The sequence below is a fragment of the Hetaerina americana genome, unplaced genomic scaffold (assembly GCF_022747635.1).
Source record: "Hetaerina americana unplaced genomic scaffold, ioHetAmer1.1.p SCAF_1, whole genome shotgun sequence".
Lineage (NCBI taxonomy): Eukaryota > Metazoa > Arthropoda > Insecta > Odonata > Calopterygidae > Hetaerina > Hetaerina americana.
This window is the reverse complement of record NW_027286069.1, coordinates 1,818,364-1,838,028: the sequence shown is the minus strand read 5'-3', so window position 1 is coordinate 1,838,028 and position 19,665 is coordinate 1,818,364.

The following is a 19,665-nucleotide window of genomic DNA, read 5'->3' as shown; positions in this document are numbered from 1 at the left end:
GCAACATTCTTTAGAAGCGTCCCAACTCGATGTATTCATTTTGAAATTCAAATGCTGTATAATTGGTTGAAGTCATTGTTAAACTATAATCATAGTAATATATAGCTCGACCCAACATCTCCCACTCTGGAAAAGACTGCATTTGTTTGTACATCTTTAGCCGCATCTATTACTACCTTTTCAAAGCTTCAGTCAATAGGATTGTGTTATTTCTTAATTGTTCATCCATCTGTCTGCAGTTTACTGATTGAGGAGTATTTATTTTTCCCAATTCAAAGTTGCGTTTGAATAAGTATATTTTACCTTATAAAATATTCTCATGTTGAACAAAAACATAACATATATTCGAGAAGAGGGTGTAGAAGATTGGAGGAGGAAAAGATCAGATGGGGGCATTACGCAAAGAAGAAGCTCCAGACCCGACAGTGTTTACAGACTCACCTTGAGAAGCATTGGATTTGTTAATAACTTGAGACGAGCAGAAAAAGAAGGCCATACCCCTTACCGAACACCAAAGAATTAGTGCGGGGGATGAATGAATAAGAGTGAATGCGAATATGAGCCAAAGAGCATAAGTGAGTCAAATTAAGAGTCGTGCAATGTGGAAAAAGTATCGAGTTTTAAAGGAATCATCATTGGATATGGAATAACAGAGGACCGCAGTCAAGTAATCTCGTATGTATTGTACGAGCCACTATTATGGCATTGAAAGTCTACTTGCCAGCAGAAAGAGGATAAACACAGAAACCGAGGAAGTTTTTGTAGATTCTAATTTGGGAATTTATAATTTTCAGAAGGTCAATAAGCATGTAAAGACGTTTGAACTGTTCGAACACTGTGTCAAAAAAAACAGTCAGAATTCTGTGGCGCCATGTTCAACGAAAGCCATGCGCGTGGCCGTGTATCTGATAGGTTTGGATGAGGATGTTATTCGGGCAATTGGACATCAACCCTTGCAGTCAGCCGAGGCTCGGTGAGAAGAGCTAAGGCAGATGTGCAGCCAGGATTAGAGCCTAGGGGACGATCACAAACCTGGAGCGTAGTAGCTCGTGATATACTAGTTTTTCAGTGCCGGCTGAATTTTAATCAAAAGAAAATAATCGAAAAATGTGTCACACTGTTTGTAAACAAATTATTTATTTTATATCGCACGAAAGTAGAGTTTTGGTCGAATTTCTGCGATTCAAAAAACCCTGAACTCCTTGAAAGGGAAAACTCCAACCCTTCTCTTAAAGTCTCTATTCACAACAAATATTTTAAAAGAAAAAACCTTAATGAAGGTTTTTTCAAGATATTAATGATAATTAAGTGAATGATCAAATAGTATATAACGAATCATCCTCGCTCTTTGAAATAATTTCCATAAGGAAAATTAAACCATTTACATCATTCTTCTACATCTGAGGGCAAAAAATAAGATACTTAGAAGTATTTTATCTAGTAGATATTTAGTTTATTTCACTATATCAAATGGTGTATGTCTTGAACAGGTGTAAAATATCAACAGGGTATTTTTCTAAGTTTAAATATGATCCAACACTTAACTAGTTTTTAGATGTGCTACATACTTTTATTCAACGAAGTATTGCATCTACCTGAATGAATTGCTATGGAAACATATTCTTGTCAGTATTAGGTTATCGATGCGCTGTGCAGAATTACCTCAAATCCGCAATAAATATGTAAATTATTACCGTATTTTCCCATTCAGAATTTCCTATACCTGCAACATATCGTCTATAATGACCGTTTCCCTATCATTTTAGAAAAATTAGCTTCAGCAAAAGTCCAGCAGAATTTTAAAAAATCTTCAACAAATGTTTTACGCAAAACGATTCTCGAAATCTCTCTCCCAACAAACTCGTGGATTCAATTTTGCTTAAAAGTGATTATATCGAATACAATAAGTTGTTTCCTTGAATGAAATTGGTTTTAATTAAGTTCATTCAGTCCTCGGTGCATTACTGAAAAAACCCCTTCCCAAGCAAAACATAAATGATTCAATTTAAAGCAAGGATATAGAAGTATAGTCCAAAGTTACTACGGTTTTTCCACATGTACGGATGTTGAAGCTGTGAGTTGCAAGGAATTTTCGTAAAAACATCAATCCCCTAGAGGTCACAAGAGGAACTGCGTTTGCCTACTGTAACGCAGAGCGATCAATGTACGAGAAGCTGCATTGGCGTAGTATACCGTTCAGCCAGATGGGAACACATTTCAGTAATTTTTTGTGCTTAGGTTACTGTCCAAACTTCACCACATATAAAATGTCATCTACTACAAAAAAATGCACACGCCGGATAAATAAAAACATATATACCTAAAAATCCTTATTTTATAGGATCAGTTCTATAAAACATGAAGAAATTTTACCTCGACATAATATTAAAATTCACCTTCAAACACAAAATCAAAGAAGGTAAGTACTGTGCAGCATCCGAGCTGTCACACCAACCCTAATTGTTACTTTTTATCTAAAATTTGAAGAAAAATCAACAACTGGAAATGCAAGGATCGTGATGAAAAAAAATTAGCATTTAGGAATGTAAATACATCTCCGTCGTTCTAAGGATCTCAAGGTTGCGACTTTGAATAAAGGTCTTGTTACAAAATTATATTAAATCCAAACTTTAATTATTTTCGAAGAGCACTTTCCAAAAGCACTTCCTTAATTAATCGCACATATTAACTTGGCTGTAAAATTACTCATGAGCTTAATTTTATTAATCTTTAAATTAAATTTTATTTAGTTTCTTTATTATTTAATGGCATTTTATCTTTTTACCATTCCATAATCCTACAAGGATAGGGCTATTAAACACCTCATGAAATATCCTGAATGGTTTCCTCGGACCCTACTGCACGAATAATGAGTTCATAAATTTCGTAATACTTTTAAACCATTGGTAATGCTTACATGCATTTTAGCTTTATTAGTTTAAAATATTAAATATTATGCAAACCAAGCATGTAGTCACATATGGTACCAAATTCTAGGTCACCGTATGTTAATCAATTTAATATTTATTTAAGTAAAATTAAGAGTACTGAATTCTCTTTCTTATAGGAATATATTTTTAAAATGTTTTTCTTTTCAGCTTGTAATCGATAGATAAAAACATTATTATATTTATTGATGTTTTAACAGATATGGTATAAATTTTGGCCGTATTATTTGGTTCAATGTATTCCATACTCTACGGGTTTTAACACTAAATAATTCAAGTCATATTTCTTTTAAATTGCTAATAAATCATTATTGTGACGAAGCAAAACTTAAGCGGAGTTTCATAGATGTGTTCAAATTAATTTTGATCTATCCATGGCAAAATAATTAACGAATTTCTTCCACGGATTGCAGAATACGAAGCTGTGGCGTTTAGTACTCGCTCGAGCGCAAAAGGTCCATTTGGAAAATGGTTCATTTTTTGTCACGATTGACCGCAACTACGTGTCTGACAAACAGTGCTCTATGTTCTGCCAATGTGAATAGACATACAACCTCATTCCGACATGATTGCGGGTCTGAACGGATCTCTGTAAATGAAATAGTTTGTTGTTTGCCTAAAACAAATAATCGATCATGGGATACGACTATAATGTTACGAAAATTAGCGATCAAGGACTGTAGTTATTTCGAAGAGAGTAAGTAAAAATTAGCAAATACAATTGTGAAATAGAAATTCAAAAAATTATCAAGTACTAATTTCACAGAAAACATAACACAATAATGCCGAAATGCTTAGGTTTTTTTATTTTTTAAATTTAGTTAGATTTTGAAGCACTTATCTATCGGTCAAATCAACTAGCTACCATTCAAACGTTAGAGAAAATTAAAGCATCAATAAATATACAATTATGAAGTCGAAAAAACATAGAATTGCTTTATCCACGAAGTTCACAATATAAATGCAAATACATTTTATAAAATCTATTTAGACTATTCATTAATTCCATCTTTAATAATAAAATAACAATAAGTTCTAATTTTGATAGTGGAAATGTAGGTATTCAGTGGCGGAGTGAAAATTGAAAAATTAGCATAACAGCAATCTAAGGATAGTAAAACGGAATAGCATGCTATTAACATTATCAACGTATTTCTATGATAAAATAAATTTTAAGAAATCTGATAAAGTAAATGTGGTAGCTAATACAAACATTGTTCTGACCTCATGTGACCAGATAATGTCATTTGATTTTAAAGAGGAAAATATTTGCAAAGAAAAAAATATTCTCCTAAATACTATTATTATTTAAAGGAGCAGACCATATAGGGGTAGGTTTTTAGGGAGCATAGCGCTACACAATACAACACATGTAAGCCCTATTATTATAGGTAGTAGTAATAACCTACCGGTTAAGGTAGGTTTTCGATGGACACAGAAACTAAATTTTCTCTTGTCTTTCCGAACAAAACAATACCCAAAAGCTTACACTAAAACAAATTCCCTCTTTATCTCCGTACACTTCCTTCCTCCCTTCATTCCGTCCAACATCCCTATCCTATTTCTGTCCCAACCTCGTTTTCCGAACATTATCCCTTGTAATACAGTCTTTAACATTCCACTACCACTATTTAATATGCCCTGTATCATTTTTCCTGTTTCCCTTTGATTTCACCTAACAATCCCCTCTCCTCCCCCACCATTCCTAACACTTCCTCATTTGTTTTTCTTTCTGTCCGCTTAACCTTGCCCATCCTTCTCCACACCCTCATTACAAAAGCCTCCAATCTACCTCTATCATGCTGCTTCAGAGGCCATGTTTCCGTGCCGTGCATAACCACGCTCCGACACGCTGAATGGTTCGAAGTCTCATACAAATAGCCCTTTAAGGTTGGTTTGGCAAGGGTAGACGGACCTAGAGCTGTGCTGACGGGAGCGATGATAATTGCTCCTGGTAGGGTCACCCACGCCAGAGAGGTCGAAGGAGAATAGGGAGACGAAAGGTAGTCCGCGCAGCGTCTGTTCCTCAGTGAGGCGGCAGCAAAGGCGTCCGACCACAGGGGGGCGGCCATTTGAGTGAGTGTCACGTTAAAAACAATATTGAGGAAGGCAACAGGAAACCACCTCAATTAATCATTCCATGATTTTTATGATAGACCGTAAGCCCTAACTAACGCGAAAAAAATTTCAAACCACATTTTAAAACCAATTTCAAAACATTACTCGCAGCCCATTCTTTAACTCTCAAAGGTTTTAGCCTCGCTTGATTCCATCCAAAACGTCGATTCTTTCTCTCCCTTTACCTTGCTTTCCCAACATTCTCCCTGCTATTCCCCCCCTCGGCATCTCATTGTATCCAGCTATCCTGTATTCTTCGAATACCTCCCAGTAGCTATCTATCTGTCCCCCGCTATCCCTAGAACTTCATCACTTGTTTCCCTTTCCGTCCATTTATTTTCTCGATTAATATCCGCATCCACATCTCGAAAGCTTCCGATCCACGGTTCTAATCCTCTCTGCCTAAACGACCAAGTTTCTGAGCCTCAAAGGTACTACGCTCCATATTAAAAAGTTCAATCTTCTTTTCCTCGCGTCTTTATTTAAGGGGCCTATCATCAACTCCCGCTCCTTGGGAAACGATCCTTTACGTAGCGTAAATTCTTCTTTTAATGCTACCCCCACCACTCTACCCTTCTGCCTTCTCTATACCATATCCCTCAACTTCAATGTTTATCTTAGCCTTCCTATCCTTTGAGAATCGTATTTACTTCGTTTTTTTATGAGTCTCATCCCATACATAACACCCTGATTGTGAAATTTGCCAAGTAATGATTGTAACTCTCCGATTTAATGGCTAACTAACGCTTGATCATTCGTAAATCTCACTGATTTTAACAGTATTATTTTCACTTCAGTTCCTCTTCAAACTTGTCTTAAAATTTCCTCCGAATATAGAAAGAGAAAAGAACACGTAATTATGGTCACCCTTGACTTAACCCTCTGACTAGGCCTGAAATCCCGACTCTCCATCCACTATCTTTGCACACGCAGCCTGAAAATTGGACAGGTTTCGGATAAGTAGCCCATCCATTCACTCTAGTCCTATATTTTGTGAAATTTGCCCATTTTACTCTGTCAAACGCCCCTTTAAAAATCTACGAAGCATGTGGATACATTCCGGTTGTGTTATATATTCCCTTGCAAGAGAAATGTTTAAATTGCTCTGGTGTCAAGCGTACGCATCCTCTTTCTATAAATCCAAACTCATCTCCTCTTAAGTATCCCTTTTCTCTATTCTCCACATTTTACTTGGTCATCCTGAGTACTATCACCTCTACCGCGTGTGAAATCAAACTTATAGTCCTAAAGTCATTAATTACTGCTGCCTTCCTTTCATCAATCTTTAACCAACGAAATAATTTAGTCACGACGAATAGCATATAAAAACAAAAAAATTCACTAACATATATAATTTATTTGACGGATTTTAATTACGCTCTGTAGATTTCCTGTTTTTTTGTTTTTCTTCACTCATTTTTGAATTGCCACCCTTTCCATATAGTGCATTGCTTATCAAGAAGAAACTCAACATTTATGCTTTTGATAAAGAATTCGTAGGAGTGAAGAAAGTAACTCTTTGAAAACGGTAAAAAGGCCCTCGTCTTATAGCCGTTTTCCAAGATGAAATCAAATGAAACAATGTGGTATGTCACTTTACCATAGATTATCCCAGAGTTTAATGGAAAAAAACTTCAAAAATAAGCTTAGAATGGAAGGATCCTGGACAAGACGGAGCAATGCTTAAAACGAAGACACAGTATTGGAGATGTTTTAAGCCAAGAGAATCGATTTTATCACAGTCAGATGAAACTGAGGGCCGATCATGGCTAATAATGAGCTTAATTATTTTACAAATTAAAGAGTAAATATGTTAAATGACCAAAAATGTGAGAACGGCTGATTGAAAAAAGCATAATCAATCCATAACAGTATTGCGAATATCGGCACAATCAAATAACGCCAAGGTGATAACGGTGGTTCAATGTTGAGTAGATAATAATCCATAACGTTTGCAGACCATGACATAATTAAAATCTATAGCATAGTAACGTACATATCGCAAGGAAAGATGTTAATAATCGATAATATTCACGATTGACTTATTACTTTCGTATATAGTTAATTTGCGGTGTAATTAACTGCTCTTTTCTTACTTTCATGTCCATAATTACCATCGGTCATCCGCTGATAATCGTATTGACTATGATAATTACCATTTCCTGAAAATAATGCACATAAATCGTTTGTAAAATAATTTGGAATGAAATCTCAGTATTTTCATTCAGTCTTCTTGTGTAAGCAAAGTTATTTTGATGTATGTCTTAGATTCTTTTATAAGTGTACGAATATCCTTATATATTAGAGTAATTAATTGAAAAAAAAAACGTTTTTGTGATGGAAAAAGAATTATTAAACAGCGCAAGATATCCTGATTCACATATTATAGGTACCTTCACCTTAATTATTGGTTTTCCTTGACTTCTTTTCGGTCTTATTTCAGTCGTTAAGGTATCAAGTACTTAGATGAAGTGCGTGACTAGGACTACCAGGTAATTTAAATACGTTTTTCACGATAGCCTGTTTTCACAGTTACATGTACAGTTAAAATTGCATGCGTGGTTTAGAATATACTAAGGTAATATTGAAACGAAGAAACGCTTAAGGCTAAGTAAAGTTTAAAAATTATATTTGTCCCTCATTAGGGTGATATGTTTGTTTTACGAGTGGGCGTTTCATATGGCATTCCCTGGATGGAGCCGGATATACCTTGCCCAGGAAAGGAAGTATGATATCACAATGACGATTTCCCCTTGAATTCATATCACAAAGGGCGAATTTTTTATTCTTTTTGTGACCTTTTGCGACCAATTTCATCCATGCCCATCGCATCAAGGCTTTAACTGTTATATTTCCGATATTTCGACCAAGTTTTCCGTTTTTAAGGGGAATTTCGGTGGCGTTTACCTTTCCGTGAAGCTAAAAGCGTTTCATAAAATAACGCTTTGCTCTGAGCTCAGTAATTTATCATCTTCTGAAAGGGCTGCGTAAGTTTGAAAGTTTAATGTCTCTCGCCCTCATGATATAATGCCCTAGTGGTTTCGAATTTTAATTCATATTCACGCCTTACGTTCCATTCTCAAAGTCTTTTAAAGCTTACCTCATTAAGGTTTGCTTTTTTAGGGGCGTGCCACAGCATACTCAATTAATGTTTATCCTTGAAGGAAAATCTTTGCTTTTAAAAATTTGGCATTAATTTAGATGCATGCAAATCATGAGTTAAAGTTCAAATGTTTTACAAATTCAAATCGTATTTGAAGTATTTGATTCCTTCGCCTAATCTTCGGTTGTGTTTTTAATATTATCCTTTCCAAGTTGCAAAGAATTCGTGTAAAATTTATCACAATTTTTGTATCACTAGCTAATCATCGCATTATATTGAAATTTATATAGATAAGGGAAAAGTGCTAATGATTATAATGGGAAGAGTCAACCCCAGCCGTACTCTTATAAATGGGCAAAGGAAGAGTACGCCTGGGGTTGACCCTTCCCATTATATTCATACGGCCGTTGTTATAGTTCGCTTTGTACAGCGCTAATGATTATTTTACCGTGCTTTATGATACATGTAGAATAGACCAATAAATCAAAAATTTTCCCGCCAAGGCAATAAACTATTTTTCAAATTATTTGCATTATTTATCCGTTTGGGACAATTTTAAGACAATAGCGAACAAATACTCGTCTTATTTTAAAATATATGCGCATCTTCCATACTTGCGGTGAGAATTTAAATAGGCATTTTTACCATGTATGTTTGTGGATCGAAATGCGAAGACAGGAAATGCAAGAAATTCTTTTGCAGGGAAGAGCCGCTCTCAGTTCCACCACTGATGGCGAAGTCTCTCTTCGTTGTCGTCATTAAAACAAATACATGAGTGGAAGATATGAAATGGTAAGCCTATAATGATTTTGAATATGGATTTCCGACCTCACACTGCAAACAGCACCGCATACAGCATCACCCCCGAGGTTGGCGATTCCTATAGCAACCACCTTAGGTAGCATCCCAAGATCATCTTCTTTACACTCCCTCCGCTACAGACAAGTATTCATTCGAAACACCTAAGAATCTCCTGGCTAGTCAATTAAATGGAGGCCAGTTTCCTTTGATATTGAAGAGGCTATATACAATAAGTTGCCATGATTGCCTAATAAATTACGGTAATTACCAAATGGACATTGAAGATAGAAAAAGCGTATCATATATTACTGCAGTCAGCGGTTAACCTGATTATTCATTGCATTTTTTAAATGAAAAATAAAGACGAATGTTGTTTTTAATCCTATAAAATTATTAATGAGAATGACAGGGTTCATTAATTTGGTGGTTACATTCATGCCTATAAACATTTTTCTTGCTTTGGCCAATACACCAACGAGGTATAATGTATTTTAGGAGGTTAAAAATAGCAATTTCGTCATAATTTGAAAGTCGTTTTACCAATGCTCTTGTATTGGGGTAGAATTAAAAGTTCCTGGCACATGACCCGTAAAATTTAAGCGGGGCGACATTATTAGGGCAGAATGGTCAGGAACTATTCTTCTACTCCAATGATAGATGTACGAGTATATCGTATAATAATGTTATACTTTCTGCATCCAATAAAACAATTACTACAGCGGGGAGTGAATTTTATTATGGAAATCTAACCTGCCTTTTAGTAACCTCATGCAGCCATTACGGATGTTGAAGGCCATAATATTGCCCGAATTATTTCAATACTTTTGGATGGAGTGAAAGATACCAAGTCGAAAAGTATATATTCTTATTGTTGATTCAGTTGCTATAAGAGCAATGTGACTGCCACACTGGACCAATTTTGGGCATTCGGCATTTGCTGAATGAAATTTCATTTTGACGTGGCCATTGCGTTTTTTTGTAACCGGTACACTGCGTTTTATATTCAACACTAATTTTCTAATATAAAATCCTTTCCTATTCCAAGGCGACAGTAGTTGCTCAATTAACTTTCATCCTTCTATTTTTGTTCATTAATGATTATTGCCGTCCCATTTCCACACCCTATCATTCAATTAATTTAAAAACGTTAAGCTTACTGCATTCCCAAGTACATTTTTAGAACATAACATACGCGTGTAGCCCATAGCCGAAACAATAACTCTTAAAATTCGAAAATACCATAGTTTCCTTTTAATAACTCCCCATTTTTTTGCGAGATCGTGACATCTGGCTCCGCTAATCGGAAATCAATATCAGATCGATTACTTCGGAAGAAATTCCCTTTTCGGTCAGTGAAAGTTTAATATCGACTGCCAATTTTAAGAGGATGAGAACAAGTCATATTGTCATTACTTATGATCTAAAAATGATAGTTTCAAGAAAGTGGAAGAAATAAAGACGTATGCGCTGTTCCCTCGGCCTTTTTAAAAGATCAATTTCTTCATTGATAATGTCTCATTCTACGAAGTGTGTCGTCGCATACCTATGGCGGGGTGCCTACTTAATCACTGTTATGTCGTTATGGTGATGGTTTGTGCGGTTGATAATTGTCATTATTAGTATTTCTTCAATGGTGTAAACCCACCCCCGCGTCTCCTGGAAACATCGGGCCACCACGATGCCCGCAGACTCTAGAGAGGATTCGCACTCGGACTCTCCTCTTCCGCCACCCTTGTATGGGTGTCTCCCGCGTTGCCGTGTCCCGCTTGGAGCGGAAGTAGAGGCCCTTGGAGGGCGCGCCCTTCCGCACACGCGGTGCGAGTACACCTCCACCCTGCTGGCAAGGTTTCCCTAGATGTCACCCGGCAGTGAGCCTTATGAGTGCACCGAGAACCCCCACATTCTCAGCTGTTAACTTCAGACAGGAGCTCGGGTAGATTGACCTCCTCACTCCATACTACAGATCTTGATATTTCGTTCGTTTTGCCGCATTCTTAGTATCCATATTTGTTTCATCGTGAGCTGAATACTCGATAACGAGCATGGAACGCGATCGATGGCCAAAAAGAACATCAGGCTGGACCGTTGGTATCTCTGGACTCCTCAAGGGTCATAGGGTGTGGCGGTGTCGAAGTTGGTAATGTAAAAAACACACAGCCTCGTTGCGCCAGTTGACAGACGCTAACTTAATAATAATAGTTACAGGCAGGCAGAAGATGATATGGAGACGGTTTCTCAAACCTACGAACTCTATCACAAGTTCTCCGAAATATCTTAAATGCAACATAAAAACCTTCCAATACCAGTGTACCGAGCAATGTAGATATGCAGATATTGCTGCACAACTTAGTTTCCTGAGCCTGTTGAGCATAGAAAAGCCAGCTTTTTCGATGCTCATACATTTCTGTTCCCACAGAATCATACTTGCATGAACGTTTGCGGGGTCTTCAGCTTGGCACCGCTAATATCGAGGTTAAGCAATCCAATATTGATGAGCAGGATGGAAGTGAAGCTGATTCTGACGTGGCTGTCCACTGTCAATATTATTATTGCTAGCGAAATATCCAACTGAATATTAACGTTAAAAAACAGTGACAAAGACGCGGTTATGTCAAAGTTCAGACTAGGATGCGGTTTTTTTTAATTTTCAACAAAAATGACCCTTATGACCATTGAATTATATACTGCATTCCTAAATTCGTTAGATATTTGACACATTATTATATGAACTCCCTAATACGTGCATCACGCTCCATACGACCATTTGACTACTTGATAGAAAGCGATGATGGACAAGCAATGCATGTGTCATTACTCTCATAATTGACAAAAATGTAAGGTAATTAAATTCTTACCAGTGATATAATTACGCTAACATTATTTGATTTTCTAATCAATAGACTAACCGAATGCGTTGGCATAAAATAATACCTAATAGCACTACCAGACATCCTGAGGGTATTCCCAATATTTGATGTAATGTAAGCAACTTCATTGCTTCCAAGTTTCCGATTTTGGTATCTATATTTATTTCAATATTTACTGAGGTTAGCAAGTAAATAGTTTAATTGTCTAAAATATCATTGTTACTCATTAATTGCCGTCAGTATCTATTCATATAATGCATTGAACCTATCAATCTTAGTTTGACTATTATTTATGTTTATGATCGCTTGTTTCATTTGAAGAGATTACCCATTTGAAGTATTGTCTTTCCCTATGTGGAAATCGCAATCAACTTTTCTATTTAAAGATAATTGTCAAGTGCATCAAACAAAAGTATGGTAAATCAGGGAAAGAATTACAATCGCATTTTTCATCCATAAAAGGAGTAATTTACCATGACCATCTGTTCATATTTAAATATCATTCATTCAAATAATTGATTGCATGCCATTTTTGCAAATTCTCCAAGCAAGAATATTTTCAAGCCCTTCCAAATGGGGGTGGGGTAGGAAAACGACATTCTGGCCGTAATTTATTTCAGGAAACGTATTGCCAGTTAATCTTAATTTTACTAATAGATCCCGCGCCCTCCTATCCCAGAATACTTACTATCACTGCCACATTCATGCTAACACTCAGGACTTTCTTCCTGTTCCTGAGGATTCTAAGAACTCCGGAATTGAGAACCCCTTCAACATCAACCATACCATGACTTTTTCTATTCACTCATTTCTTTACACTTTTTCTCACATTCTCATGTTTGGTAATAGGACTCATCCATTCTCTCGGCATGACAAACTTGCATATTCATTGGGCACTTGCGTTCTGGTGTTTCAGTACACAGTACGCTACATCTCCTAGCTGTGAAGTGCTGGAAACTTCATTTCGGCAAATGAGGTAGTCTCTTCAGAAGGGATACTAGCCTGTTTAAGGTACTAAAAACAGCCTGGTGTTTACCTATTTGCATAGACGCACCAATGTCAGTGCCTCCGCCAGTTGCGGGATGCTTCCTGCAAGGCAGGATCAACAGGATCTTCGTTCAGGCACCTCGTCATGGCCTACTTGACATAATCCAGTGGTCCAAAATGGTACTCAAAAAGGTTACACCCATAGCGAGATTGTCACACAAAGCAGTCTTCCGGCAGCACCTTGAGGACCATCTTGGCACATCTTTCTCACGGCTAAATCTTCTGTAGGGATGTAATTCACTGTGTTCGTCTGAATATTCCACTCTTTTGCTACCATCATAATACTGAGGGGTCAGTCGGAATTGAGCATGTGCCTCACTTTTTTTCACTATTTCATCGCACTGTGTTCTTGATGGATGCCCAGGGCATTCCTCATCGTCAACCTCCTCTCTACCCTCCCGGGACATCCTGCATAAGAAGAAAACTCTCATCACTTGGGACATTTCTCCATAAGCATCCTTAACCATGGCCATGGTCTCCGAACCCGATATCCCGAGTTTAAAACAAAATTTTATCGCATATCATTGCTCCATGGAAAGTGCCATCGTGGATCTGTGACGTGACCGTCGAACAGGGGTCCAGTCAAGCAGCAATCCGCACACTCTAAATGCCCACAGTGAACTATCGTGGGTCAGTTGCCTTCCCAAGATCTTCCATTACCTTTCCCACCACGAATTACTCCACTTAAGTCATCTGCATTGGAGGCAAAAAATCATTCTTCTTATTTCTGGGACAGTTCCCGTAGATTTGCGCATCGCTGAGCAAATTCGCCAAATCAGTAGAGCTCCCTCAAACGTTCGCAGGGGAAGTTTTACATTGCACGGGTACTCCAATGGCTCGGCTAACCTTGCGTACCCTATCCTCAATTATGCATAGAAAACAAAGCTAAGAAATTCGTCTCGGGAAATACCGTGTTATTCAATAGCAAACAGAGTGAAAGAGGCCATGGGCTATAAAAAATATACATATACCCCGCACCCTTTTGTTTTTGTGTGAGTACAATTTTAGGACCCGGAACTGGTCATTATTGACTTAGATACGAGAGGGAGGGAATGAATCTATCGCTGTAAAGGAAGGTGAAAGGAGGAAAGAAAAGTGAGAGCAGCCTTAAAGACAATCTGCTTCCTAGGCACGCGACGCAGCCCGGCCGCGCGCCTCCCGATGTTCGCCGCCGCCCATCTGGGGTGACTTTTGCGTTGAGGGCGTGCCATTTCACATTTCCGATGCCCGCACTAATGGCTCTTCGTTTGTATTTAGCTCTTCCATTAACGGATGGACCTCCATCTTTCCTTTGACAGGCAGGAGACCCACGCATGCGGCCTGTCAAATATAGATCCGGGCCAGCAACCAAGCTTCTCCACCGTGCGCCATTGATAAATCTTGCGCTGATACATTAGTCCTTCAACTCAATTCATAGAAAGCGACAAAAAGAGATACTGAAGAGTCCAATGACGATTTTTACTCATTAATTAAGGTGTTTTTTTAGATTGATTTTTCAATCAGTTCTAATTATAAACAATATTTTTCGTTCACTTATTATAAAAATTATAAAATTGTTCTAAAACAAAACAAATTATTGCTAATACTTTCCTGTTATATTTTACCGGATGTAAACTCTAATGGCATTGCAGCATTTAAAATGCAATATCATTTTGAACTATTGTACAAAACAAGTTCCTGTGAGAAAAACCTTTACAATTTATTCTCCATTCTCTCAGTAAGTAGTAACACGACAATTATATACAATATTTTTTAATGCGTGAAATTCCTTTTACAATAATAAATCCCGTAATATCTGCTTATAAAAATTATAACCTATGCCAAAACCATATTTTTTCATGAAATATGAATTGACCACGAATGATATTTCATTTTTTTAATCTACTTCACGTTGGTGCTATAATTTATTAAGAACGATTGAATAAAAAAATTCCTTTTTCTTTGTAATGCTTTTAACTACACTTTTCTTGACAAGAACATTTGTAGTTATAGTTGCTCTTTACGGTGAAATAACAATGAATAATTAATTTAAATACGACGCATTCTCAGCGTTGGAACATTTTTTGGGTGTTCAATATTCTATGCAAACATTTTCATTCATCTGATTGAGATAATTTTTACGTATGTAGGATCACGCAAAGAAGAACATGATGCAAAGAACCCTTTGAACCTTATTTTATCAATCGTTCTATTATTTGTAACCTCTTAAAAATAACTGATTGGTTACGGAAAAACAGTGAAATGTTTTAAGAATTTTAAGGATCATGTAACTGTAAAAATACAAATCTCTTAAAATTTTCACAGCCAGAGTCTAACTGCCATTCAACCGTATATGTATACGGAGAACGAAAATGTTGGCGGCTCATCGTTCTTGAGATATGAGCACAGTTCGTCGCATTATTTAACTTAAAAATATATGATATTCACCATACACTTACTAGCATTATACTCGTAATTTCAACATTTTAAAACTGCATTGCACAGTGCATTGCAGTGAATTTGAATTCATTTTGATCAGAGCATCCATATTTGTTGATGTGAAGGAGAATAAATAATATTTAAAAATAAAAATCCCTCGAAAATATAACCCCTCAAAAATAAATCAACAATATCACTCATATTAATATGCATGTTTAATTACTATTTGCTACGCTCTCAGCTCGATAAAAACAATTTCCTAAACCAGTGTGTAGAAAAAAAGGTATACTGTGGAAGACATATCTCGTACATTATAAGGATGCTCGAAGAGCCAATTGAACAATATTTAAAATAGATGAAAATTTAACTTTTTTATAATTTCCTTAACGGTTTTAATCCTAATATAATTATTTAGTGGAGAGAAATCAAGTTTGAAGAAACTTTATTTTCATTTGTATGTATAAATACATTTTCATATTTATGAGTACAAATTACCAAAGCTAATTTATAAAAAATGCAGTCCATTCATGATCATTCACTTTCAGGGACCCAACAGAATTAACATTTCACCGGCATTGGCACTGCAGGGATATTTGCATTTTTATCTTCAAGCTTTGACGCTAAAACTTAGAAGTTTGGGACCCGAGTACACCAATTCCGTGGGTGAAATAAAAATGTGTGTGGATTGAAAAGTAGTCCATCGAGGAGGAAGTAATGGGTGGCCGCAATTTGATTCGGGGCCCTGGCCGCACGCCTCCGCTCTCAGGAATAGATGGCCAAAACCACACACTTCATACGCTTGGCCACTTCCGTCTCCTGACTTCCGGGGCACCACCACCCCCGCGACCCTTTGAATAACCCCCGAAAATGCCGATCCCACGGCTGTGAACCCTCGTCTCACTCAACCCCAGAACCACCCTTGCGGTCCTCGTTTTATTTTACCCTGCTGAACTTTAACGTCCTCGAGGTTTGTCCTTAGATATTCGACTCGAGTTTGATTTTGACGAAATAAGCTAAAGTAGAGTACTGGATGATAACACGGGGGTGTATAGACGAAATTCATTAGTAAAAATGCCGGTTAGCAATAATGGAGTGAGTGTACCGGATTTCCCGAGGGTCGCCTTCACCGCAAGAAGGTTGACTTCTTCTCCGGGCGTAGGAATGGAAACGGGGGGATAATTCCTCCGTTCGTTCAGGAAGCTCTTACTCTGTGTGTCCTAAGTGTGGCAGAGGGAAGAAGTGTGCTGTAGTGTTAATTTTGGGGAGCTTTTGGCAACTTGCGTCTCTTTTCTTGCAGCATCTTGTTAGGATTGACGTTTTTTATACGAATGGGCAATAATTTGCAAAAAAACATGTCTCTTTATTTTTCAGCCAAATCATAGGAGACTAAATCTGTACATCTAAATAAAATTTTTATGAGCAATTATTTTATTTTAATCTTCGACTTTTCCATTGATTACCAATAATAATGTTTAATCTACAGAAAGCGCTATAAAAAGTATGATTCTTTTTCGAATAATAAATAATTCATTCAGCTATTACAGCCATTGGTCGAGAATAATGGTTAATTCTTTAAGGAATAAAATATATATATATATATATATATATATGTGTGTGTGTGTATATTCACAAATGTTTCTTTCTGCAAGCTATATTGTTCATGAATTTTACGAAATCAATGACGTACATGCTTGCTATAATGATTAGTGTTTAACTAGATGTTTCCATTAAACATTTTAAACTCTTGAAGTGAATTATTAGTCATTGAAGTGTACTCAGTAAGCACTATTAAATTCCTAACCTCGCAACAAGATTTTTCTCTATCCATATTTTCTAGCAATGGTGTATATTATTTTTGTAATAATTGTGACATGTACATGTGGCTCAAATTCGATTCTGGTGACGATAACATTTTCAGAGCTTAGTATTACTTATGGCAGACTTATTACTTTTAAGCAGAGTCTTAAAAACGAAAGAACGAGACCAGTATTCAGTACTGACCGGAGAAAAACAGTAGTTTATGTTTACTCCATCTTTCCGATGCCGTATCTTCTTTTGCGTGAATATTACAGCGTATTATTTATTTTTTCTTAGATTTAAATATCAGTAAATCATAGATTTAATTACCGATAGTTTTTGAATGCAGTGTCAAGAATAGTCTTCAAAAATACAAATTTACACGAGTTATTTGTGAATTTTTGTAGAGGATAACACGAAATGTTTGCCATATCGTACATCTTGTCTGTTTTATTTTATTTCCACAATTGCATCATATTTAATTCAATAAATTTCATTTAATCAAAATTTTAGATCTTAATATTGATGGCAAAGCAGGACATAACTATCAAGATTTCATACTGCATACGGATAATGCTAAAATAAAATTCATGATATTTCCAATGAATTTATTCATTTCAGTCCCTCATACCCATATCAATACATACTATCACTAAACATTCGTGTCTATGTTATGGCATATCATACTTAATAGGTATTGAACGCAAGAATAATTAATATTGCATTAATCTCAAAGGATAATGAAATGGCATAATTTTACAAACATTTCCCACCTCCAACTCATCTAAATGATACTAATTTATGGTATAATTTATTACCTGAATCTTGAATTTTGATTTTTTTCTCATGTCTTACAAAATAAATAGTCGCCCTCAGCTTAACTGTTAATTTGATAGCGCGATAAGGTTGCAGGTTTCTCGTAAATCCGATTTCTCATAAAATGGCCGTAGTACCCATAAACTTTTTAGGTGTCCATAGGGATCAGAGTCGTTAAGCCATCGATATTATACGGATTTATGTGCCCACAGTTAAAAAGAAGGTGCAATACGGTACATTACGCAATTGAAATGAATTTTCCTTGTCGGATTTCTTTTTCCCATATCATCATATCTAATTCGAAATGAAGCAGCCACTGGACGTAAGAGATCCCCTTGTACATAGGAGTGAATCAACGGAGAGCATCCTGCCCGCGATGCTTGTTTCGCTAGTAATCAAATTTGTGCCCCGAGGGTGATGTAATGAATGTCCATCCGCTTTGCTCGACGCTCTATCCAACAGCACTGCAATCCTGTTTCTCGTTTAATGCCGGAAATGCTCTCGTTTGCATCAAGTTGTTTCTTCTTTTTTTCAGGATCTTTTTAATGCATTTTGCGCAACCAAATACTTTATTTTGGATCAAGACTGAACTTTGGATTGATACATTTTTCGCAATTACCTACCCCTCAGTAGAAAATCTGTAAAAAATATCATGGGTAAAACATACAAATAAACGTTTGACATGAGGTTTTTAGAGGTACCGTACCAAACAGTTTGACAAGGGCGAAAGTCAACTGTCTGTCAACATTCCATAACAGAGTGCATTCATAGACATAAGAATCCCAATGACATACTCTCTTCAAAAATGTTTTCACATACTTAGCCTTAACTTTTCACATCCAAAAGCAATAAAATCATGAATTACAGGTACGAAAAAAATGGACTATTTTCCACCATTTTCAAATTACTCTTTGATGATGGGAGAATTCTCCTTCAACTTTCTATTATAATTTGTTTTCTTCCGAGGTAGATTCTCGGCCCTGGGATATTAACATTATAAAATTTTCATGCACAACCCATAATGAAAATGCAAGTGGCACTCTTCGAAATGATATTGAATACATTAGATGAATAGGCATTTCTTTGTACTCAGCCAATTTGATAATAAGTCAAGGAACAGAAAAGGAAGCTCCATTATATAAAGTCTCGTTGTTCCCCTGGTAAGGTAGTAGGTAAATTGACCAACGTATAAGCACACCAGATAGATTTTAATTCCAAGATCTCATTTCCATCGCGTCCTTCCTTAATGTAAATAAAGCTTCTGTCTCAAAATTAATTTAAAATGTTAAAAAAATATATTAATGATTTTTTCAAAGAAGCAATAAAATGCAATATGCACGAGAGCATAAACAATTCCATTCCAAATACTCCATCTTCTCGTAAGAGAATCAGAATTTCTTAATTTAGAATCCATGATAAAGAGTGAAAAATCTCTGGAGTGAAATATTACTTTTCCGCAAAATCTGACTGAAAAATTCACTAAATAAATACCTTACTAAATTTATTATATGAGACACTAAAAATCTTCTCTTTTATGAGTTTTTTTAAGACGGTGTCTTCTAAGTTTAACAGGTCGTTTTGGGTGAATACTTTCATCTTCCCAGTTGAGTTTCTTACATATATTTACACAAATAGAGTAAGCAAGAGCATAAAAATATTTAAAATTCGGAACAACTCAGAGGAGGAATGCCCCTACCTATTATTTCGCGAAATTCATTAAAATCAATTTTCCATGCATATTTTATTGAGC